The 25597-nt window shown below is 41.0% G+C and overlaps 1 protein-coding gene across 2 annotated transcripts in view; it reads left to right on the top strand.

The window, feature by feature from the left end:
- Positions 1-343: 343 nt before the first annotated feature.
- PIANP (PILR alpha associated neural protein) overlaps positions 344-25597 on the top strand; it is a 51217-nt gene continuing 25963 nt past the window's right edge. The window contains exon 1 of one of the 2 annotated variants that reach the window (XM_034410971.3): positions 344-459. The gene's annotated coding sequence lies outside the window, so the exon portion shown is untranslated. Of the gene's footprint in view, positions 460-1067; positions 1461-25597 lie in introns of those variants that run through there. The other variant, XM_034410970.3, reaches the window with a different exon arrangement.

Genomic DNA, 25597 nt, shown 5'->3' with positions numbered 1-25597 from the left:
GGCGCCCCCTCGCTCCGGCATTTCTTCCCACGGGGAAGGCTTGAAACAGCGGGTTACGAGGGCTTGGCAAGGAAACCAGGGAGGGATGCTTTGGGGGAAAATATTCCCTCCCCCGGCCAGGCGCTTGGGAGATGCTTCTGGACAAGTGAGGGTGGGGTGGAGGCGAAAGGCGAGGTTGGAGATTCGGAACTCAGCGGAGGAGCAGAGGAGAAACGATTAGCATTTGTTGCGCAAAGAAAATCGGAACGGCGGAGGGACGGGAGTCGAAGAAAGCGCAAGGAAGAGCCGGACGGTCGAGCTCGCTCTTCCGTTTAATTGCTGCCTCGCCTGCCCCCCTCCGCCCGTTCTGGGTCTCTTCTTCCCTTGGCGAGAGGAGGGGGCTTCAGCTCCAACCCTTCCCAAGCGGAGGAGCTGGCTTGGAGGCTGAACCGAGACAGTTTCAGCCACAGGTGCTGCCTGGTATGTCCCTTGGAGACGCCTCGCTCCATAGCAACGCAAGAGAAAGAGGCTGGACTGCCGGGGAGGATCGGAGCGAGAGCAGGGAGGGCGCCGAAAGGAATCTGCGAGACTAGCTCGGGGGAGTTGGCGGCGGGAGGAGTGGGGGGGGGGAAGAGACCCAGGGCAGGATCGCTACAGGCGGATCCTCCCGCCAGAAGTCCCGTCCGCGGCTGAAGTCAGCCTGCAGCCTGGGAAAGGGGGATGCGCGGCCCCTTGGCCCTGGACGGAGGGCGGGAGGGGGAGGACGTCTTCATCGTCCCCAGAGCGAAGGGGGCTCTCTGGCGTGCGGAGAGGAGGCTGCTCACTTTGCTCTGGGTGCTCTGAAGAATCCGCCTCTGCTTGAACAAACAAGCGGTCCTCTAGCAGGGATGAACGGGGAGGGAGGGTTGTTCTCCGGGGGGGAAAGGAACGTTGCTCGCAAAGGTATTAGCCCGCCACACGGGCATGGGCGTCCACCGCCGTCCAAGGGAACTTCGAGCGGCGGGAGGGCGGCTCCCCCGCAAGCGCTACTCCGCGCCCTTTCCTCAAAGGTGGGACCCACGTGCTCCGTGCCCCGCACCCGAGGGTCTCCCCCGCCCCCGTAACCCCGCCTGCCCCCGCGCCCTGCCGCTCGCCCCGCTCTGCCCGCCGCTGCGCCGCCCGTTCGGTCTCTCGGCAGCAGCCAGAGCAGCAGCCACCCCACGCGCAAGGCAGGCGCTCGAGGGGGCGGCCTCTCGTGGCGCGCAGAGCGGGGCTTAGCCAGCAGGCGGAGGGTTAACGGGGACCGAGGTGTGAGCGAACCAGACAGAGAGACGGACAGACGAGGCAGCCGCTGCGAGGGAAGAGGCTGGAGCAGCCGGCCCGCCGCCGCCGCCTCTGCCTCCTGAGCCCGCCTGGCCATGAAAGGCGACGCCAGCTGGGAGAAGGAGAGCGGCAGCTGGACTCTTCCGCGGCTAGCCGGGTCCCTCGGCTCGCCCGCCAAGGTGAGTTGGTGGCTGGCTCGCTCCTCCGGGCTTGGAGGAGGGGAAGGCAGAGCTCGCCCGCCCGCCCGCCACTGCCCGGAGACTGCGAGCCACTCGCTCGCGGCTCTTCGCCTGCTCCGTCGGCTTCCTTCCGCGAGCCGCCGCCGCCGCCGCCGCCTCCTGTTTGCACAGGAGCCGCCGCCGCTCCTCGCAGGTCAGCGTTTCCCAAGCGGGGCTGGGCGGCGTCCTCGGGGGCCAGGGGAGTGGGGAGAGCCGGGGGACTTGGGTCGGGGGGCTCCGGTCCGGCGCAAGAGCTCCGTGAGGAGCCGCGGGGAAGGGAGGTTGGAGGGAAAGGCGGCTGAGTGTGGGCGCCCGGGCTCCTCGGTGGGCTCCGCGGCTGGCTTCTGCGGGCTTTTCTGGTGGGAAGAGATGTCAAGGGAAGGCTGACCGTGCGGGGGGGGAGAACGCGGGGCGTCTTATCGGGGGCTCTTGACGGGCTGAAGAGGAGGGACGTTCTGTTGTGTAGCGTGTGTGCGTGTGTGTTGTGAAAACTGGCAGAAATCGAGGATGTTCTCTGCGATAGGGGAAAACGTGTCCCTTAAAGAACGGCAACGATTTGGCAACCCTTTGGGCGGTGATACTTAGCAGTCTCTTCTAGCCTTTTCCAGCAGCCCTTGCCAATCGTGCCCTGAGCCTATTCGGCTCCATCCGTTGTGCACAGACGCCCAAGATCTGCTGTGCCCAGGAGCAATTGTGGTAAGCCAGAAGACAAACAGACACAACACAGGGGCGTGAGGCAATTACTTCACCACCTCCGCCCCAGTACCCGAGAGAATGTGCCACATAGGTCCTGTCCACCTGGCCGTCCTTTGGGGACATCTCAAAAAGCTTCATAGCTTGTGGACGCAGATGGAAATTCAGACATCATGCAGGTTTAATCCTCACATTTAACAATTCGGGGGGTTTTTTTAAGGAAAAGAAAATGCTTTAGGCTTCCAGGATTTTCACTAGACTCTAGGTATGTTTGCTTAGCAGACCTACATTACTCCCAAGCAGTTAACATGGAACTTATTTGCCCAAGGAGATTGCAGTGCAGTGGGTTACAACTTTTTTCCTCCAAATCTCTGGAAGAACAAAACCTGTCTGGTATTTTTTAAATCAAGTTCACATATTTCTACAGTCTGCCGCCCTACAATCTCCTGATCCCGAACTCCCTGGAGGGCTCTGGATTGGAGAAGGCTATTCTAAGCCATCTGATTCACTCTGGACCACTCTTGTCAGTCCTTGAAAAACATACTGTTTTCCCCACTGGGATTAAAACACTTTCCTGCTTCTCACAGCAGCAGCAGCAGCAACACCATTGTAGGGTGAGAGACCACCAGACTCTCACTATTCCAGCTAGAAAATATTGCTGAATTTCTCTAAACAGCATATTAACTACTACCACCATGAAATCACAGCCTGGCTTGGAATATAGCAGGGCCGTACTTTGAATAACACAAACAATTTTATTCCTAGGCTAAGATCCCCAAGCCTCTTTAAGCCTCTGTAAGAATTGCCTGCCTGGTTCAAAGCAAGACTCCATTGTTTCCAGAACTGGCTAGCAAACGCCTGGGAACCTCTAACTGTGGAGGTTCTCAATGGCTTGTCTTAGCTACACTTGCTTTCTGTTCTTTATTAAACAAAGACTAGATTAAAGATGATTGCTTGCATGTGGCGGTGGTGATGACTCCTGCAACTTTATTATGTGTTAGTTAAAGAATTCCTTTCCATTTCTGCCCCAGACTTACTGCCAATCAATTTTATGGAGGGAAAGAAATTTTAAAGAAGTTTCCCAATTACACCCACATCTCCAAGCAACATCATCTTAGGCATCTTTTTATATTATTATGTTTATCTCCTTTGCTACACGGCAGGATCTGTTGCAGCAAACCTCACTCACATATTTTGGCAACTGGCTTTTAGTGCTCATACTAGTCTTGGTGAAAAGTAACCGTTTGCCCGATGTGGGATTTGGAATACTGAAACTTGCTTGTCTTTTCTTGGCTTCAGAGATAGTTTTGTTTCTGCCCATAATAATGTATTTGTGTAACAATTGAGCATCCGAGCATCCCATGGAAAAAGCAGAAGGGAGCTGAAATGGAACTCAAGTGGTTTCCTCTGACTGAGCTTACAGGGACAATGCTCTCCCTCAGACATTTTGATATCTGAAGCAGAACATCCAAATGGCACACTTCTCCCCTCTATTAAGTAATATGGGAGATCATTTGCTAGAGATTTTCCTGCAGAAGAACTGTTAAAAAGGATGAAAGGAGTTGTCCTTACACCAGGAACATGCTGGTTAACTGGTCTCCTACAGGTCAGAATTCTTCCTTGTTTTGTCAGTCTTGACAGTGACAAAAATCCCATGGAGGCTGAATTCTGAAAGTAGCTCTGTTGGAATAAAAATTTAGCATGCACAGATTATTTTAAATATTCAAAATGCAAATCCCAACACATTCCTGTATAAATCACCAAGTGAATAACTGTAAGGTTTTTTTTTTCCAATATACCTTTTGTCTCCAGCTGAATTTTTTGCCTGGCGTTGAATTTTACATCTTTATCTACTAAATTAAATATCTGTTTTTCCTTGAAAATGCAGAGAAATTCTGAAGCCTAGACAAAAACACAAAACGTATAGATAAATGTTGTTATGTCAGGAAACTGTCAATTCTGGGATTAATAAGGGAAAGTGACACCTCACTCATCTCCCCAGATTCTCGGAGGATGTTCAGGCAGCCTGTAAAAGAAGGTGCTCTAGTTGATTCTATACAAATGGATTTTCAGAAGCCTTTCAGAAAACCATTCTTCAAAGTCTCTTAAGAAAACAAAGTCATCCTAGAATAAGAGGGACTCTTGTTTTGTCAGTTACTAATGGGGAGAGGTTTGGTTGAGTTGAGGATCCAAGCAACTATATTCCAGAGCATTGGGCTGACCTCCCCCCCCCCCCAGTTATGTTTTGATCAGGGTCAACTTTAGCATTTGGCAAAATCTGGAGTACTTAAAAAAAAAAAAGCAGATTCTGTCTCCCCAACCCAGCCCCACACATAATTGCTTTTTGGATTTTCTGCTTAATGGACCAGTATGCCTCCAACTCCTTCTCTGTTTGTTAGGACTGCTATGCTGAAGAGCAGAGTGACAAATGAGTAAGAAATCAAGTGGGATTCTAAAAATATGAATAGGAGAGTAGAAAGGAAAGCACTGAACAAAACAAAGAAGGGGAGAGAAGGAAGGAAGGAAGGAAGGAAGGAAGGAAGGAAGGAAGGAAGGAAGGAATATTGAACTGGAAACACAATAGGCAAAGCTTTGCACTTGAAAACAGATTGCTGTCTCTGGAAGGTCATTACACAACTGGGTGACTTTAGCAATAAAATGGCAGATGAAACTCAGTGTTAGGCATTGCAAAATGCTGGGGGAACTGTGAGGAAAGAATCCTTATTGTAAGTATTTTCAGAGTAAAAAGATGCATATGATTTGCGGATGCTATAATCATATGCTGCAAATGTAGAATTTGATTTGTAGAAAATGGGAACAAAGATATAAAGAAAGGCAGCAAAAATAGTTTCCATAAGGTTTGAGACTAAAAAGATATTTTCATTGGGCTAAATGATCAAAAGAGTGCAATGGATATTATGAAGTTAACAAGAAGCAGTTGTTAATTTTGCTTTGTTTGTAATATGAAATAAAACAAGGCAATGCCTGTCAAAGCACTGAGAGGCTTTCAGTTCAGTTGGATTTGTGAATGAGTTGTTGCCACAAAGTATGATTGTATTGTGGGAGAAATTTAAAAAAAAGAGAATTGGCAGCACAATCTTGTATTCATCTACTCGGAAAGAAGACCCTTTATATTGAAGCTTGTACCTAGCAAAATGGGAATAGGATTGTAGTTTCAATAAAAAAAAATAGAGAAAAATAGTATCAGTAGAAATTAGCTAATCTAATTCTAAGTCTAATGTTTTTTTTTTTAACCTTGGCAACTGTTAAGATATGTGGATTTCAACTCCCAGAATTTCCTAGCCAGCACATAGTTCATACATTATATTAAGATGGTGTGCCCAAAACCTTCCATCTCAACAAGGATTATTTGATGTTGCAATATATCCCTGTTTCTGATTGGCCTACCTGATCCAGACTAATCAATTTAGACTAAAACATATGAAGAACAGTTACAGGAACTGGGCATGGCTAGTCTAGTGAAGAGAAGGATCAGGGGAGACATGATAGCAGTGTACCAATATTTGAGGGGCTGCCACAGAGAGGAAGGGGTCAAGCTATTTACTAATCACCTGAAGGCCAAACAAGGAATAATGGATGGAAACTGAACGAGGAGAGATTCAACCTGGAAATGAGAAATTTTCTGACAGAACAATCAACCAATGGAACAGCTTGCCTTTGAAAGTTGTGGGAGCTTCATCACTTGAGACTTTCAAGAAGAGATTGGACTGCCATTTGTCAGAAATGGTGTAGGGTCTCCTGCTTGGGCAGAGGGCTGGACTAGATGACCTACAAGGTCTCTTCCAACTCTGTTAATCTGTTAATACAGACAACTAGGAGCAGCTGCCATCCATAAAAAGTTGGCAAAGCCCACTCATTTGTCTCAAAGCATTGATAATGGTACCTAATCCGATAAATTGCTAATTTGGAAAAAGGTGACCAAGCAAAGATCCTAATGCAATACTTTATAAAACTTCAAAAAGGTAAGTTTTTCATATATGATGAACAGTTTACTTCTTAAAATGCCTTTGGAAAGGTGCAATAGAACTGTTTTCAGTGACTTAAACTAGTAATCTAGTTTGTTTGTAACTCTTTTCAGCCAGGCTGGCAGCAACACCCAGGTCTATGGACCTGTGTATGTGGATGGGTGTTTTTGAGTTAGTCTCGACTCCAGTCAACCACCTGGAGAAGTCTCTGCAGTTTGCTTGGCAACATTTTGAAAAGTGGTTTGTCCTTGCCTGCTTCCTACGGCTGAGGGAGAATGACTGGCCCAAGAGCTCCTAGCTGGCTTTGTGCCCAAGACAGGATTAGAACTCATGGTCTATCAGCCTAGTGGCTGAACCACTGCGCCAAACTGTCTCCCTTCTAGGAATTACACTTAGATTTTTGTACTGAATAGCACTTCTGAATACTCATATTACCTGTAAAACCCCTTTTTGGAGAGCCAATTTGGCCTAATGATAAAGGCAGAAGGCTAGAAACCAGGAGTTCTAGTCAGCCATGAAAGCAGGGGTGAAATCCAGTAGGTTCTAACAGATTCTGGAGAACTGGCAGCAGAAATTTTGAGTTGTTCAGAGAACCGGCAAATACCACCTCTGGCTGGGCCCAGAGTGGAGTGGGAATGGAGATTTTGCAATATCCTTCCCCCAGGAGGGGAGGGAATGGAGATTTTGCAGTATCTTTTCCCCAGGAGGGGAGGGAATGGAGATTTTGCAGTATCCTTCTCCTGGAGTGGGGTGGGAATGGAGATTTTGCAATATCCTTTCTGTGCCACACACCCACCAAGCCACGCCTACAGAACCAGTAGGGAAAATTTTTGGATTTCACCCCTGCATGAAAGCCAGCCGAGTGACCTTGAGCCAATCACTCCCTCTCAGCCCACTCTACCCCACAGGGTTCCTGTTGAGGGGAAAATAGGAGGTAGAGGAATGTGTGTTGGATATGTTTGCTGAGAAATATGATGGTGGTTCTCAAATTGTGGGGACGGTCCTGAGGCAAAACGAGAACTTGTTGATTTTTAGTTCAGTTCCTGAAATGGAACCTTTTTCCAGTTGAACTTTTCCTGGTGACTTCATGTACATGTCCCCATAGTTTTCTTGTCAAAAATAATAATAATAAAGTAATTTGTCTTGTCCTTTTCTAGGATGCCTTTCAACCTCCTAGTCAATGTCTATATCTTGGGAATTTCCTGGACATTTGACATCTAAATATTAGATCTGATTCTGTTTAACTTCCCAGCCTAGGTCGATTCCGGTATTGCTGAAATTCTGTTTTTAAAGCTGCAGTCCCAAACCAGTGTGATTGGGAATAAACATGCCTGCTTAACAGAGCTTAGAGAAGGCACATGGTGACTAATTCTTATGTCCCGCTGGATTTCACCCGCTAGACTGAGATGTAGGGCAAGGTTCACCCTCCTCTATTTCCTCTCACCTACAGGCCTTGGACAAATTTAATCTAGGAACCGAGGCCAAATGTTTTATTCCAGTGACTCATCCAACAAAGAAAATGAATGAGTTCATCAGTTACCTCTCTGAAAGACATGAAAAAGGGATGGGGAATTAAATAAATAATAAATAACCTGAATTTATCCCAGTTACCTTTGAAGAATGTTTGGTTATCCTACAAAGAAGAACACATGAAATTAATTGAGATGGAGAAAATAAGATGGAGAGAGAACACTAGTTTAGTTGCTTTTTGAAGGAGTATTAGAGAAATTAATGGTAATCCTAGTCTTGGCTGCTATGGTAGCTAAATGGAACTTCCATGAGAAAGGTCAGTTGCTAAAGGCACCAGGCTGGCCCTCTGTTAGGTAATAAATTAAAATGTGATGGGGTGAAAGCCAGGTCACAGGTTAACATGATTTGCACAAACCATTCAGTCCAGTCTGCGGATACCCTAAAGTGCCAGTAGAAAGAAGTCTCCATGTCTATGATTCATTTTTTGTTTCCTTTTTTAAGGAGATAGGTTGGGGTAGGTCTTGAAGCAGATTTTAGGAAGAATCCCATATTTATTGCATATTCTGAAAATTTCTGGAGCAAATACTACATGGACATGGGCATAAAAAAGAGGGCATTTTAAAATGATCCCAATTCTGAAAACAGTAAGCAGAACTGACTTTCTCTTGTATGCCCTCAGGGCTGCCTCAGATCACATTCATACTACTTTTTAAAAGCTTGGAATGGAGAAAAACTTTCTTTGGTAATTAAATCCTGGATTCTTATACAACAGGGTGAATGTTTGTTCCCACAGTAGCTATTCAATGTGGTATTATCATAGGTGGTTCATTCAGGTTAATTTCATTCAGGTTAATTCCACAGTTTTCACCTCTAAGTCACCCAAAAGAATATTGGAATGCTTTATAGAAACATTCAACCAACATTCTCCCAAATGTTGGAATGAAGGGAACCAGCAAGGAACGGCAAGAGACCAAATATGGGTCTTTTGGAAATGGAAAGATGGGTAACCAAACCTTCACCCATCCTTGAGTTATGGCAGCTTCTGGGACATCAAAAATCCCCTTGTTTTTGTTTCATTCAGGAGGGTGGGGGAAAGCATTGCTACCTCAGAAAACAGTTTGGGCCCTGTAGCTCAGATGCTGTTGTGTATCCCTTGAAAGTATCTCTCCAGCACTTTCTGCACAAGTGGTGTTCATTTGGCCGTTTAAGAAAAATCTGAATTACTGGCTGTCAAGTTATCATACTTCCTGTTTATAAATACCCAGTGAGAGCTGTGAAGGTGGCATAACATCATAGTTGTCAACACACGCTTTTCTTTCAACAGCCACAACCATTGTAAGTTGCAGTGTAGAGCCTCTGTGTGTGTATGTGTTGTTGTTGTTGATGGTGGTGGTAGTGGGGAAGGATTACTAGCTCGCTTGAGCCTGAAGCGACATAAGGCAAAAGAGGTATTTATTTTGAGATAGCATCGAAGTCTGACACCCTGCTTATATTAGCTGGGAAAATCAATCTAAGCAGTTTGAAAGGAGGATTGTGAGACTGACCAAAAAGTTATCCAATACTTCCTCCAGGTCCCCAATGGCAATATTCAAAAATCAGTTCAGCTGCCCAAGAAGGATGAATACAGTGGCTGAGCATTCATGAGCAAAGGCCAAAGCTGGTGATTCTCAGGCCAAACAAATCTGTTTTATAAATATTGAGCAGATATCTGCAGTTCTCAAGGCCAAGAAAAAGAACAGTCAGGAGTCCATGAATGTGAACAGACAAAAGGAAAAGACCTGAAATGTAAACTTTAGAGCAGACCTATGCTGCACATTGGGCTTGCTTTCTGCTTACTGCAGTAGGCAGATTTTCTGTGCATATATTACTTCTTTCTTATCTGCAATAAAGCAACTTACTCAGCCATGTCATGTCTGTGAAGCTTCTGTGGTTAGCAAATTCCTGAATAAAAGGTTGAATGTCGGGAGTGCTGAGATTTATTACCATGCCTGGTGTGAAGCCTGACACAACGCCAGATTGGTTCAAATGCTATGTGCAGAGGGGCTGTCCATTTTTATGGAGCATCTACACTGAGATTGAAAAAAAAGTTTATGGATGCCAGAAGACGGTAATTTACGTTTTTTGGAGAGCTGTAGCTGCAAAGTTGCCACACGTGTGGTTTGCATTAAAATGTCTAGTTTGTTTGGTTTTTTCCCTAAGTGCCTTGAGAAAATTTGGGGAAATTTTCTTGTTTTGTAAACTGATATTATTGAAGCTATTTTAAGATTTACATTATAATTTTCATGTGCTAACAGAAAATTATGAGGATCTATTGCTCACCTTTAGTAACTATAGCTGCAGGAGTTTCTGTGTTTGCCTATCTGTAATTTACATTATTGATTACCATTCCTTTATGTTTCCCTTGGTTTTTAAAATTTATATTAAAAGTTCACAGAATCCTTTTAATTAAAAGAATGGAACAGAGACATAATTTCACTTTAGCATCTGTGTTTCATCTTTTTCAGTTAGAAGACTGACATTTTAGGTAATTGATACTACTATATCTCTATAAATTGCCTTATCTGTCAGGTCTGTTGTGTTTATGGTTGGTTGCACAGTCAACCAACTGTTTAGACTGGATTTGACATTTTTATCCACCTATCGAGTATTATTTTTATTGTGGTTCGTCCCACAGTCAGCTAGATGTTTAGATTGAATTTGGCATTTTTATCTGCCTATTGTGTCCTTCCCAAGGATCTGGGGTAGGCAGATGTTGTTGTTTGATGTTGTTAAAGGTATTGTCGCAGCATGTAAGCTATTCCAAGGGAAGCTGTAATTGACTGATGATGATTGTGTGAATGGTGATAGTGTTAAGGTAGTTTATTATTTCAATTTGCACAGCTCAACTCTATAGCAGTTCTGAGCTACAACATTTGTGGCAACAAAGGTAAGATTGTAGCAATGGGATTCATGTTTCAAGTCAAAATCCAAATTTGTGCTAATTAATTTATAGGACAAAATTTAAAATACTTGCATGCTTAAATGAAGCAGCAGCAATTTGGCACAAACTATAAAAATTAGTGTGTTTTCCAATTTTGGCACCAAGTGTATTTTCTAAACATATATATTCAATGGCCATGCTTTCTTTTAATATATATATTAAATTTTAAATATTTATTCAGTAGCACTTTAAATAAAATAGCACTTTAGCCCATGTTTTGAATTAATTGTTTAAAAATAAACATGTTCCAAATATGTTTTAGAAACATTCTGTCTTTCCTAGTCACGCAGTCACAACAGTTCCTAGTACAGCAGAACATAATACAATACATGGGCATTTCTGAGTTTGTACCATAAAAAAATAATTGGAATCTGACAATATCTTCTCAACTTTAAGAAATTTTGGGGGGAAATTAGTTTATATTGATAAGCTGCATAGTGCAATTCCCTTTTTTTGGAAAAGCTGAAGCAGGCATGGGAAAATCAGCACATCTGGGCAGAAATAGCATAATTTATTTCAAATGTATTTATTTATGTATGTCTCAGGATTCAAGTAGAGTAAAAATTAACTACTGTACTTTCTTTCATTGGCAGAGTGATAAATCTAGGTAAAAGCTGAGGCAGTCAGAAAGCATTTCAGAAAACTTCATTTGATACGGCCAAGCCAGAAAAATCTACTCTAGGTTATCAATTGACAATTCATTATGCTCAGCGCACAATTGACTCACCAATAATATGGGATAGTGAAGCCATAATTTGCTTCACACGTCTGACTAATAAATGATTGGTTTAACCATAGTTTACTGAATAAATCACAAATGGTTACATTTGCATGTTATCACCTACGGAAGTTTTATTTGCTTAAATTAATAGCCGAGAATATAGATTGAGCAGCTTGTCCCATTCTAATTCTATCAGCTAGGAACCCAAACTTATGATAGCTGGCAAAGCACCTATCTTCTATCAAGAAAGTGCTGCTTTTAGTTCTCCGTTCTCTACACATTCACATATTAGGAAACATAAATTTCACACGAATCCATGCTTTATATAACCATGGTGTAACTGGAAAAAAAAATCCATTGGCTGACTTTGAACATAAACTAAGTAGATTTGCATAACCTGCTAAGCCAAAGCCACAATTTTGGCTTAACATTTCATATGAATTCATGTTTGAGCTTAACCAATGTGTGAATCCATCTACTTTGTGCAAGTTGTACAGAACATTTATCAATAATGTTATGTACTTAATGCATATAAAGTACAGAATTATTATGTTCTTTAAAACACGATTGCCACTTAACTGGATACGGGACTTCATTAAGTTTATGATCTAATACAGGTCCTATAAACTGTCTTCAGTTCCACAGATGACTGGCACAGATTTCATCTCTTGTTTTGCTCTTTAAGAACCACATTTTTACCCTTTGTGGTCATAAAGAGAGGCTTGTAAAATCTGTGCTGGAAATGAAACCATAAGAGAGAGTAAGATTTGGTGTTAGTTTTCCTTCCAGAATTTCTTGCCATTTCTTATGACATGAAAGAGGAAGAAGTTATAACCTGGGTGAATTATGAAGCCATGTGTAAAATCTATTGTAAAATACAGTGTTAGGATGTCAAAATACAATATATACAGCTCTGTAGAGAGAACAACACTCCAACTGACACACTAAGCCTCTCATATATCAATATATTTTAATGTGTTAAACTACATTATTAAACAAATAATAGCATGTTTATGATTTTAAAAAGGGACATGGAATATTTTTCTTATAAGAATTACACCTCTCCCCAAAGTGAGATGTCTTTTGCAGTAGAAAATTATAGCATCATCAAATCATGGCTGGGACACTAACATAGAAGCATACTGCAGGCAGGTTTTTACGTTGCTACAGTGATGACTGAGCGATGCTATAAATTCTTAGTGTGGACTGACTCTGAGCATGTTGGACCCAGCCAGGCCTAAGAAACCTGAAGGGAATTTCTATGTGCAATTTTCCTGTAATTTAACAGGGTATGATTTAAAATCCGTAAGCAGAACAAAAACTTATTTCTTTAGGTCATCAGAGGGCAATGAGAAAAGGATAGATGATGTATGTAAGGTAAAATAATGAAGGTAATAAATAAAACATGGCAGAAAATGCACATATTCATGTATTTTGGATCGATGAAACAGAAGAAGCCATTGACAGACAAAAAGGTTGCATCCAGGCAGGAAGGGAATGGCTCAGAGTTCATTAGAGCAGGGGTCTCCAACCCTGACAACTTTAAGCCTGGCTGGGGAATTCTGGGAGTTGAAGTCCGCCAGGCTTAAATTTGCCAAGATTGGAGATCCCTGCATTAGAGGGCCAGCTTGGTATACTGGAGACTGTGAGTTCTAGGCTTCCATCAGGCATGAAGGCCATTGGGTGACTGTGGGCCAGTCATTCTCTCTCTCTCAGCCCATCCCATCCCACAGGGTTGTCATTGTCGGAAAATAGGAAGAAGGAATATTGTTTGCTATACTTTGGGTCATATATATTAAAAAGGCAGGATAAAATATCATAATAAAATAAGTACAAGGAGACAGCAGAAAGGAAGAGAAAGAACTGCTCGTCCCAGTGGCATACTGCCTGCGATACCAAAAAAATCTTCATTTCCACAATATTTGCATCAGTAAGTTACAAAACGCCACACTTCTTGGAGCTGCACATATACTTTATGACATTCTAGGTTCCTGGAAAGAACTCAATGCATTTGGCCAACACTGGCTAAAGAACTGGTAGCTGTGACATTTTTGTGTATATAGTAATAATAATAATAACAACACTAAGGAACAACAATATTTACCTATTCCAGTTCCTTGTGAAGGTCTCGATAGATGGATAAAAATGCCAATTCTAGTCTAAACATCGGGCTGGCTGTGTGACCAGCCATAGTAAGACCACAAAGTAACAAGGTCTGAAAACCAAAATTGAAAGACTATGACATAAGATGACTGTGGTGGTTCCAGGCACACTGGAGGTCATACCAAAAAATCTTGGATAGAAATTAGAAACTATGCATTGACAAAATTTCCATCCATCAGTTATAAAAGGCCATGCTGCTTGTATCCACACATATATTATGTGGATACATTACACCAGGGCAGTGGTGAAATCCGACCGGTTTGCTACTGGTTTGCTGGCTGTGCATGCGTGCCAAATCCACACTGTGTGCGCATGCACAGTGCGCACCAAAAGAAGGCTTGGGAAGGTAAGTAGAAGTGAGGGAGGGATCAGCTGTGGTGCGTGATTTAAACCCCGCTGCATAGCTGATTGTTGGAAATACCGGTTTGGAAGAACCTGTAGCGTTTTTTAACTACCAGTTTGTCCGAACTGTTAGCTAAACAGAACCAAAACCAGTTTTTTTTGTTTTTGGTTTTTTTACTACCAGTTCATCTGAACCAGTAGTTTTATCACTACCGGTTCACCTGAGCCGTAGCAAACCATTAGCATTTCACCCCTGCACCAAGAGTGTTAAACTCAAGGCCTGGGGGCTAGATCCAGGCCGTGGGTGATTAGATCTGGCTCTTGGAGCCACCCTGGAAATGGCGAAGGACTGGCCCACGATGCCTCTGCCAGCCAAAAAGGGAGCTCACATGGACCATGTACGGCCCCTCTGAGTTCCGCTTTCACTGGCAGAAGGTTGTAGGAGGACGTCGCTGCCAAAAATGGAGCTTGGGAGCCTTTTTTTGCTGGCAGACCATTTGGGCCACAACTGGTGCCCCCCAACACAAGTGATGTCATGCTGGCCACACCTACCCTGACCACACCCACCCCAGCCCCCCTGTGTTTGAGGTCAAACACAAACCTGATGTGGCCCTCAATGAAATTGAGTTTGACACTCCTGCATTACACTATCCTAGGTTCTTGGGAATAACTCAATGTCCATGAAGACCAACATCATCTGGAATCCGGAAGCGGCACAGCGGTACTGGCTGGGAAAAATGTCGGGCTCCGACAAGGTCGGCAAAATCCAGCCAGACGAACTGTCACTGGAGGGTCTTCAGACTGAAGCTGTCCTGTAGGGACAGCGAAGAAAGAGAGGCAGCTCGGTGTCTAAAGAGGGACAGGCAAGTCCCTTGGATATCCCGAGAAACTCACTCCAAGCCGGTGATGGGGGGCGGCGATCAGAGTGAATCGCCATGAAGCTGGAGCCTCTGGAGCAAGCGATGTGCAGGAGGGAAGATTTGGACAGAGTGCTGGTGTTGGGTGAGTGATCGGTTAACCCACAGACAATAAAAAGGAAATTCTAAATATTTTCAACTACTAAACAATTACTAAAATTACCCCGGCATGGAAATTACAGCTAAATAGCGGTGGGGGGAGATGGCGGATGGAAAGAGAAAGTGAGAATGACAAGCGCGCCATAGAAGAACCCAAATAAAGAATTAAAAGTGATTGACAAATGGAAATGTAAATCTGGAACTTGGATTCAATTTGGATTGGATTATAAACTGATTGGTGATATATAAAGGTGAAAGAAGATGTGAAAACTGTATTTTTTCTCTTTTATGACTCGGTAAACACGGATGTGGATTACAAATAAAATGGCAATTTGTTAATTAGACAAGTGAAACTGTGGATTATAGAGAGATTTGCAGGAGAAGGAAGAGCATGACATGGAATTGTTTTACTTTTAAAACCTTGAACTTTTTAAAAAAGATAACTGGTGAGAACTAAGGAGGATACGTTTTGCCTACAAGAGGACAGACTTTGATGATTATAAAAGAAGGACCTTAATGCGATTTAAAACTAGAAGAATTCAACCCAGAAAGAATAAAATGGAACAGGAACTTAATGAACTGATAAAGACGATGTGTTTGGAAATAAAAGAAATGATTATAAATTTGCATGGAAAATCGAAATCTGAGGAGGCAAAGACAGAACTAGAATGCACTAAAGATGAAAAGGAAATGACTAACGAGAAACAAGAAAGAGAGATGGATAATGAAGAAGACAAAGACAAAGAGACTGATTATGGAAAATTAAACAATTGTAATATTAAATATGGACAAAAAGAAAAGAAACAAAGACCAACATCATCTAAAGAACTGGATGTGACTTCACATTCTTGTGTAAATAATAAGAATAGAAGAAGGAGGAGGAGGAGGAGGAGGAGGAGGAGGAGGAGGAGGAGGAAGAAGAAGAAGAAGAAGAAGAAGAAGAAGAAGAAGAAGAAGAAGAAGAAGAAGAAGAAGATCACATACTCAGCCCATGCAACAAGATTGTACAAGCTAATTATAAACAGTGATATAACATAGTTGCCAAAATTATTCATGAATGTCTGTAAAAATTATCATGTGCTAGTAATAAAAAACTGGGGGAATATGTCATTAAAAAATAGTTGAAAATGAGCAGGCAAAAATATTGTGGGATTTCTGAATACATGCTAACAAATCTTGGCTCATAACACACCAGATTTAACTGTGGCTGAAAATAAGAAAGTGTTGATAATTGATGTTGCAATGCCAGGAAATAATAGAATACAAGACAGAAAATTGGAGAAGTTCACACATTATCAAGATCTAAAAATAAAAATTGAAAGATTATGGCATAACCCGTCCTTAGAATGCCAGTGGTTATTGACAGTGGATGCCATACCAAAAAAATATTGGACATTACTTAGAAAATCTTTGCATTAATACAGTTGGCCACCCTGCGTGGATCCACACATATACTATGCCAATACATTATGAGATCCCAGGTTCTTGGGAAGAATTTGATGTCTATGAAGACCAAGATCAGCTAAAGAACTGGCAGCTGTGATCTCATATTGTTGTCCTTATATACAGTAGTAGTCTATGTGCAATGGAACATAATAATAACTCATGAAAAAGGTATTATCTGACCAGTACATAAAAAATAGCAGGCAAATAGATAACAATAAGGTTAGAAGCATGAAAATTGAAGAATGAGACAGAGGGGCTGCACAAGACCAAGCCTTAAGAATAAACACATGCAAAACCAATATTGAGAAGACTACAACAGAGAGCAAATGCCACCTCTGCCAGGAAGCTGAAGAAACAGCAAACCATCTAGTTTGCTGCTGCAAGAAGATCACACAGATTGACTATAGAAAACAGCATGACAAAGTAGCAACAATGGTGCATTGGAATACTGTACTGTATCTGCAAGAAATATCATTTGCCTACAGGCAAGAACTAATGGGACCACAAAATAGACAAAAGTAATAGAAAATGAAGAAGCTGAAGTGCTCTGGGACTTTAGAATTCAAACAAGCAAGCATCTGCCACATAACACTTCAGACTTAATTACTATTGATAAGAAAGTCAAAAAAGAATGGATAGTGGTTATGTTAATACCTGGAGACAGTAGAGGATAAGAAAAAGAACTGGAGAAAATCACAAAATACTGTACAAAGACCTGCACATAGAAGTAGAATGACTGTGGCAAGAGAAGACAAAGATAGTACAAGTAATAATAAATGCCTTGGGTGCAATCCCAGAAACATCTGGAGCATCACTTGAACACCATCAGCATTGACAGAATCACCATCTGTCAATTGCAAAAGGCAGCTTTATTTGGAACAGCTTACATCCTGTGATGATGATTATATCATCAAACAACATCTCCCTATCCCAGGTCTTTGGGAAGGATTCAAAAGGTGGATAAAAATGGCTGATTGTAGGACAAACCATAATAATAATTGGCTGTTTGATCAATGGCTGCAGCAAAATTTCACAAATTGACTATAAGCAACTTCATGACCAAGTTGCCAGAATTATTTATTGGAAGCTTTGCCAGAGGTTTGGATTTGAATATAGTTAAAGCTACTGGGACTATCAAGTTGAGATGTTTCTGGAAAATGAGTGGGTTAAGATCTTAAGGGACTTTAAGATCCATATAGATAGACCTTCTTTGTAACATGCCTGATATAACAGCTTTTGAAAAGAAGAAAATCTGTTTCATCAATGTTGCTATTCTGGGTGATGCTAGGATTGAGGAAAAACAATTGGATAAAATTACAAGATACCGGAACTTGCAGATCAAAATCAAATGCTAACGGGGAGCGGGGGGGGGGGGGGGCGGGATCCATTGTTATCCCTGTCATGATTGGAGCCTTCAGAACAATACTTAAAGGACTTCCTCAACATCTCAAAATATTGAATTTATCAGCTTTGAACATCCTAATTTTACAAAAAACAAAACCAAAAAAAACCCCTCCATCCTGCTTGGAATCGCCTATATTTTTAGTTGCTGCCTTAATAATTTTTAGGTCTTTTTTTTAATTTATAAACTTTATTAAAACACATATAAAACACATATAAAAACACATATAAAAACATTTACACAACAAACAACATGTAAATAAATTAAACTTTTGAAGCATTTGTTTCGTATTAATTTTCCAATTAGTATGGTTATAGTTATTCCCCTTAATCTTACTCTAATAATTTTCTTTTTCATTTCCCCCCCTTACTTTCATCCCCTAAAAATTCCCCCCTTAGTAATCTATATAATATATATTGAGATTATATCTTTCTTTTTAAATTTCCCTCTATAAATTTATCCGCCCGTAGGGAATTATTTGTATACATATTTACATTTCTATTCTATCTTTCTTCTAATTGTGTTTCTTCAATAGTGACGTCGTACCATTGGTACCATTTATCCCATATTTTATAGTACTCTGTCTAAATATTTTATTTTCTTCATTATTTGGATTTGTATGCTATTCTCCAGTTCTGTCTCCTGAGTTTTCGTAAGATTTTTAACTATTAGTTTCTATTTATTTCTATTTATTTTTAGGCCAGCCACCTCTCCAAATTCCTCTATTTTCTTAAACAGTTTTGGCACTACTTCCAATGGCTCTTCTGTTATAAATACAAGGTCATCGGCAAAAGCCTGGACCTTGTATTCCTCTCATCTTATTTTTAACCCTTTAATTTCTTGGTGTTCTCTAATTTTTTTTAACAGGATCTCCAGTGTTAAAATAAACAATAGTGGAGAAAGTGGACAGCCTTGCCTAACCTCTTTTGTTATATCGAATTGATCTGTCATATCGTCACTTAGTATTATTTTTGCTGTTTGCTTTGTGTATATTTCTCCTATAATTTTTTCAAGATTTGATCCGAATTGCATAATCTCTAATTGCCCTTTTAAAAATTTCCAATTTAAGTTATCGAATGCTTTTTGGGCATCGAGGAAAACCAGTGAAGCTTGTTTCTCTGGGTGTGCTTCATAATATTCGAGTGCATTTATTATTACTCTCATATTGTTCTTGATTTGGCGGCCTGGCAGAAATCCATTTTGGTCCCGGTGAATGTAGTTATTCAGTAATTTTCTGATTCTTTCTGCTATAATTATTGCAAATACTTTATAATCCGTATTCAGTAGAGATATTGGTCTATAATTTTGAATTAATTGGTGATCAGTGTCATCTTTGGGTATGATTGTAATTATTGCTTCCGTCCAGGATAGTGGGATTTTTGTCTTCTCTAGTGCTAAATAGTGGTGGGGGGAGATGGCGGATGGAAAGAGAAAGTGAGAATGACAAGCGCGCCATAGAAGAACTCAAATAAAGAATTAAAAGTGATTGACAAATGTAAATGTAAATCTGGAACTTGGATTCAATTTGGATTGGATTATAAACTGATTGGTGATATATAAAGGTGAAAAAAGATGTGAAAACTGGATTTTTTCTCTTTTATGACTCGGTAAACACGGATGTGGATTACATATAAAATGGCGATTTGTTAATTAGACAAGTGAAACTGTGGATTATAGAGAGACATTTGCAGGAGAAGGAAGACATGGAATTGTTTTACTTTTAAAACCTTGAACTTTTAAAAAAAGATAACTGGTGAGAACTAAGGAGGATACGTTTTGCCTACAAGAGGATAGACTTTGATGATTATAAAAGAAGGTTAATGCGATTTAAAGCTAGAAGAATTCAACCCGGAAAGAATAAAATGGAACAGGAACTTAATGAACTGATAAAGACGATGTGTTTGGAAATAAAAGAAATGATTATAAATTTGCATGGAAAATCGAAATCTGAGGAGGCAAAGACAGAACTAGAATGCACTAAAGATGAAAAGGAAATGACTAACGAGAAACAAGAAAGAGAGATGGATAATGAAGAAGACAAAGACAAAGAGACTGATTATGGAAAATTAAACAATTGTAATATTAAATATGGACAAAAAGAAAAGAAACAAAGTCCAACATCATCTAAAGAACTGGATGTGACTTCACATTCTTGTGTAAATAATAAGAAAAGAAGAAGAAGAAGAAGAAGGAGAAGGAGAAGGAGAAGGAGAAGGAGAAGGAGAAGGAGAAGAAGATGATCACATACTCAGCCCATGCAAGAAGATTGTACAAGCTAATTATAAACAGTGATATAACATAGTTGCCAAAATTATTCATGAACGTCTGTAAAAATTATCATGTGGTAGTAATAAAAAACTGGGGGAATATGTCATTAAAAATAGTTGAAAATGAGCAGGTAAAAATATTGTGGGGTTTCTGAATGCATACTAACAAATCTTCTTGCATGGAATATTGAATTTATCAGCTTTGAACATCCTAATTTTACAAAAAACAAAACCAAAAAACCCCTCTCCATCCTGCTTGGAATCGCCTATATTTTTAGTTCCTGCCTTAATAATTTTTAGGTCTATATTTAGGACTTGTATTAAGTTTCCACCAGCCTTAGACAGGGGAAGGTGGGTAGGAGGAGGAGGAGGTTGAGAAAATGATTCTTACTGGGAGATTGTTGCAGTAAATGAGATGTGAGATATAAACTCTATGTCCAGTTACATGACTTGCTGTAACAGACTGATGACAACCACTGAAGTAAGTCAGAAATACGGAATGATGACAGCTGTCAAGCGTAGCCCAAGAACAATGTATCACAATCCAGCCAAAAGTCTTTATTTGCCCAAACTGGATAGATAGAATCTTGCCAGACTAAACCTAGACTACCCTAACTTAATAGACGTACCCTGGAAGATTCTAGGGCAGTGATGGTTAACTTTTTTGGTGCCGAGTGCCCAAAGCGAGCATGCACGAATGCACATATGTGTGCCTGAACCCCCAAAATGCAATGCAAGTCCCCCCCTACGCATGTGCCCCCCGTGCATGAACCCCTCGCCTCCCATGCATGCGCCCTGGCTCTCCCATGCCCCGTTTTGGCTTCTAGAATGATGCAGGAGGCTCTATTTTGGGCCTGGAAAGCCTCCTACATCAACCTGCACTCCCCTGTGCATGTGCCCCGCCCCTGTGCATGCGCAGCAGAGACCCGAAGACCAACTGACCGGTGGGAGGCATGCACACATGCACGGTGGAGCTGGGCTGGAGCAACAGCTGGCGTGCCCACAGAGAAGGCTCTGCATGCCACCTGTGGCACGCGTGCCATAGGTTCGCCATCAGGTTCTAGGGAGTGGCTATCCTAAATCCCTTCATGTTCTCAATATCTAGTTCTGAACTATGCTGTCCCTTGTCTAACCCTCTTCCTTGGAATGTGCTTCCTCCTTCCTGGGAACCTGCTGCATTATTGGAGTCCATGACATCACTTCCCCCTTTGTTGACACACTCGTCACTTGAATGACAGTAGACTTCAAACAGTGTAAGAATTATGCCCCACTAGTGCAACTGATAATACATTATGCTCTGATAATGCATAGGAACTTGAAAGTGTTCTATGAAAGTTGCATGCTCTTTTTAAATTTTTAACCTGTTAAAATATTGATGCTTTTTTTTTTTAAGGAAGAAATGATAAAAACACAAAAGCAGAGAATATGAACAACTGCGCACAACTGATTACCCCACATTCTCCATCCTACCAAACTCATTGCTATATAAATCAAGACAAACGCAACATCTTCAAAACCCCCAATTCAGCATCCTATAAGGGATAGCTGGAAAATGCAACCTGCCTCTTTCTGAGCTCAGGAGGTACCAAACACTGACTTCTTCATTTGATGTTCCTGCCATGTGTGGGAGTTGGAAAACTATTAGTAGATGCAGGAACAATTTCTTTCTTACAGAATCCTGTTTAATCATTCAGCCTATAAATAAGCCCACAAAGCTTTAAATGTGAGGCATGTACTTTGTTCTAATGGTGATTATTTTTCTACCAGCCATGCAACCTGAGAATGGATTGGAAACAGAAGACACTTCTCCCAAAGGTTGGAAGAAATGGAGGGGTTTTATTTTCTCAACCTTATTAAAATTCATCCAGTTTAGAGGCTACCTCAGTGACTGCAGCACTGCTGGGTGACATACAACTCTACAATCAGAAGCCAAAGGAAAAAATATCACTATTAATGATATCAGCTTTAACAGCTCACATTAGAGTAACTGTAACCATCGCCATCAATCAAATTGAAAAAAGGTCACAAATCACCCTGCCCTACTAGAATTAATTAAGCAGCAGTATATAATTTAGAAGGCTCTAATAGCAGTATAGAGTTATGGCTATTTTGTCTGCATTAACAGCAGGTATAGGGTTAAAAGTCTTTCTGGCTTTTATGGGAAATCCCCAATGCTACTGATGGAATCCAATGAATAGTCCAAATCACTATGGTAGTCCTCATCTAGTGACCATTCACAGTTGCAGTGGTGATAAAAAAAAGCTACTTTACAATCAATCCTTGCATTTTTGACCTTTACGGGTCTGTAAAGGAAAGCTGAAGTAAGATCATGAGCACAGTTATGGTTTCACTTGGCAATCACTTTGCTTAACAACTGAGTTGCTGGTCCCTATTGTCTCTAAGCAAGGACTTCCTGTATTTCAATGTTTCTCAACCCTGCCAATTGTAAGATGTGGGGACTTCAATTCCCAGAATCCCCCAGCGAGTATGGGGAATTCTGGGATTTGAAGTCCCCACATCTTAAAATTGTGAAGGTTGAGAAACACTGTGCAACTTTATTTATGATTACTATCTAAATAATTCTGTATCATTGCCTCCCTCCCCACTGCAAAAATTCTTCCTTATCACTCCTTTCCCTCACCCTTCTCATGGGAATTTACCGATATTTTTGATGAAATGTATGTGATTCACGAAAGCTTACATTTTAGCCTTTAAGTTGCCATAAGATTCCAGGTTAGTCTTTTTGATCTCTCTGTGGAGATAAACTTTTATCCAAGCAATCTCACATCTAAAGCTTGAAATGAGGAGCATATATTTTCTGAAGAGTCTTTTCTCAAACACTGTTATTCCACCTTCACCTCAAATATTAATGTAGGTAAAAGGATATACGTCTGCCCAGATTCTTTTTTCCCCCTTTCCCTTGTCTTGTGCATTCTTCCCCTTCTCTGTTTTTTGCAGTTTACTGATCTGAAAAGCAGAATCCAGAATGAAAAGTGGCTGAATGTCTTGATGCAGACGGATGCTTGTAGGTTTCCATACAGGGCCATTCATGATGTATTATTAAAACTAAATCTTAGTCAGAGGTTTTAGCTACAAATCTCTTCAGGCAAGGAGCAGAGATCTGTTTTTTTTGGGTTAATCTATTATACACATACCAATAATATGTTTTATTTACACTGGAGTATTTTATTGAATGCAGCATTGTGAACACCATTGTTATAGCAGAATATCATTGGCATTTCTGGGAAGTGGTGCATTTTTCCTTCTCTCTCTAAGCTCTGCCATTGAAATTTTATTTTCCCCTTTTTCCTTTTTATGAGTACCTTTTTAAAAATTTCTGCAGAGAGAAAATGCTTCTCCTGCTACACTGCTCAGATAGGTAGTGTGCACTCATGCATCTTTTCGTCATGGCAAAACAACTCCCTAAGAAAACCAACAAACCGGAGAAGTCTGAACAAGCTTTTATTAGTCTGAAAGAGATTCCAGGGAGTCTCTTGTCTTTTGCACTCAGGTGAGAGAACAGCAAGAACCACAAGGTGAAATAGATATTATATGAAATGTTGATCAGAGAGAGTGAGAAGGTGAGCACAGTCCCAGAAGATGGGAAGCAGTCTACAGAAAGAATTGGTTTGCCACTGATAAAAGAAACAAGATAACCACAAAAGTTGAACTTCGATATCTTTCATGGCGTGAAAAGATTACAGGTGCATTCCTTGAAATGCAACATAACAGCTTTGATATACAACTTATTCCAAGTCTCTAATTGTTATTCCAACAAGCAATCCTTGCATTTCACTGCAGGAGGAAGAATGATAAGGAAACACTTTGAAGGCCTCCTCTCAAGGTGTTAACTCTCAGTTAGGGGGTTCTGAATGGCCCATAATAAAAAATTCATTTGGGATGATATTACATGACAAATGACTTCTATGAGCCTAAAGAAACATATGGCAGCATTACACATGTGCATGAGCAAGATTACATACGGTAATTCAACCACAGTTCTACAGAAAGACAGCAAGATCATTCCTTCATAGCAGCAATGCCCCCAAAAGCCATTTTTGCCATATGTCTTCCCATTGTCTACATTGCTTCACCTTCTGCTTTGCATGCAGCATAGAACATAAGTAACCCTATAGATGTAGATAGAATGATGAGAGATCAGGAGAAGCAGAAAGGATTGGCACCCATGCGACTTATATCATCTTAGGTTAATCCTTTCCTCAAGTCAGTTTGCCTCTTTTCAAGCATAAAACACACCTTTTTTTCCAAAACAACGATGAAGCTCTCTCAGCCTCTGTATATGCACTCTCTCTCCCTGTCCTCTCTCTCTCCCTCCCTCCCTCCCTCCCCCATCTCTCTCACATACACACACATACACCTCCCTTTGCACAACATTATGACTTATAAGACATTGCATTGATATTTCAGCTAGTACAGCACTAAAAATAAAACCCTGTCCACAATATATTAGGAATCTGAAGGTGATTTTTGCCCATTAAGAAAAGCAAGAAAACCAAAACAGAATTAAGAAGTGAATAATCGGTAGATTAAATCAGACCATGCCATCACAAGGCACTAGAGTTGTGGGAAGCTTTGTCTTTGAAGCTTTTAGCTAATATTGGGGAAAACAGTCTGTGTTAAATCAGTGGAAAGTAATTGCCTAGAAAGGATGCTAAAAGTCTACACTTGGGAAAAATAAATGAGGGGACGAGAAAGGAGAATTAATATTCCTTCTTTGCATATTGGGATGGGCAGATGAAACTAGAGTGGGACCCTCTGATAGATTTCTGCGCTATTCTGCAGAGGGTTTTGATTCTCAAATATCTAAAATAGCATATGCATTATGCTATTCCCTTTCAAGTCCAGCAATGTTATGGAAAGCACAAAAAAAAGGAGTGAGAGTAAGAAAAAAAAATAGCAGCAGGAGATAAAAGACATTAAATCTAGTTTGCACAACACATTTCCCTACACTCCTCCTTTCCAAGCCATGCAAAACATCCTTGCTTCCACCATGTTGATGCGCCAATTCATAGGTTGCCTTTTGTTCTTTAAACGCATCACTCTTTTTCTCACTTTCTTCCCTTTCTATCAAATAATTCACTCTTGCTCTTTATATTAATTTTGTGATTTGATCTTCACTTATTCCCAATAGCATCAAATCCCTTGCATATTTATTTCTTACACATTTTTTGTATTCAAACCACATTCATTCATCACTCGTTCACTCTTGACCCTATCTCTCCTTGCTTTATTACACTTTTTAAAAATAATCCATTCTCATTACATGCAACTTATATTTTCTCCTGACATACCCAGCTATCATCTGCATGTAACAAAATAGGCAGACATATCCTATTACATAGAGCTATTGTCACTTATTTTAAGACACATTCATTATTCAAAATAGATTAGCATTTACATGTCTTACATTTTATTTCTCCATTGGACAATCTTTGACCTGTTGAATGATTTCAGAGGAAAAAAATCAGCGGGAGCCAATATAACTTTCAAGTTCCTGTCAACCTCGCTATTGAGATTCCTTGTGGGAACTGGCAGGGACCATCAGAAATCTTCCATCTTTTCCTCCTTGTTCCTTCCTTCCTTCCTACTTT

Source organism: Pantherophis guttatus, chromosome 2, assembly GCF_059756535.1.
Source record: "Pantherophis guttatus breed Tessera chromosome 2, ASM5975653v1, whole genome shotgun sequence".
Taxonomy (NCBI): domain Eukaryota; kingdom Metazoa; phylum Chordata; class Lepidosauria; order Squamata; family Colubridae; genus Pantherophis; species Pantherophis guttatus.
This window is presented reverse-complemented; position numbering and strand designations above follow the sequence as displayed.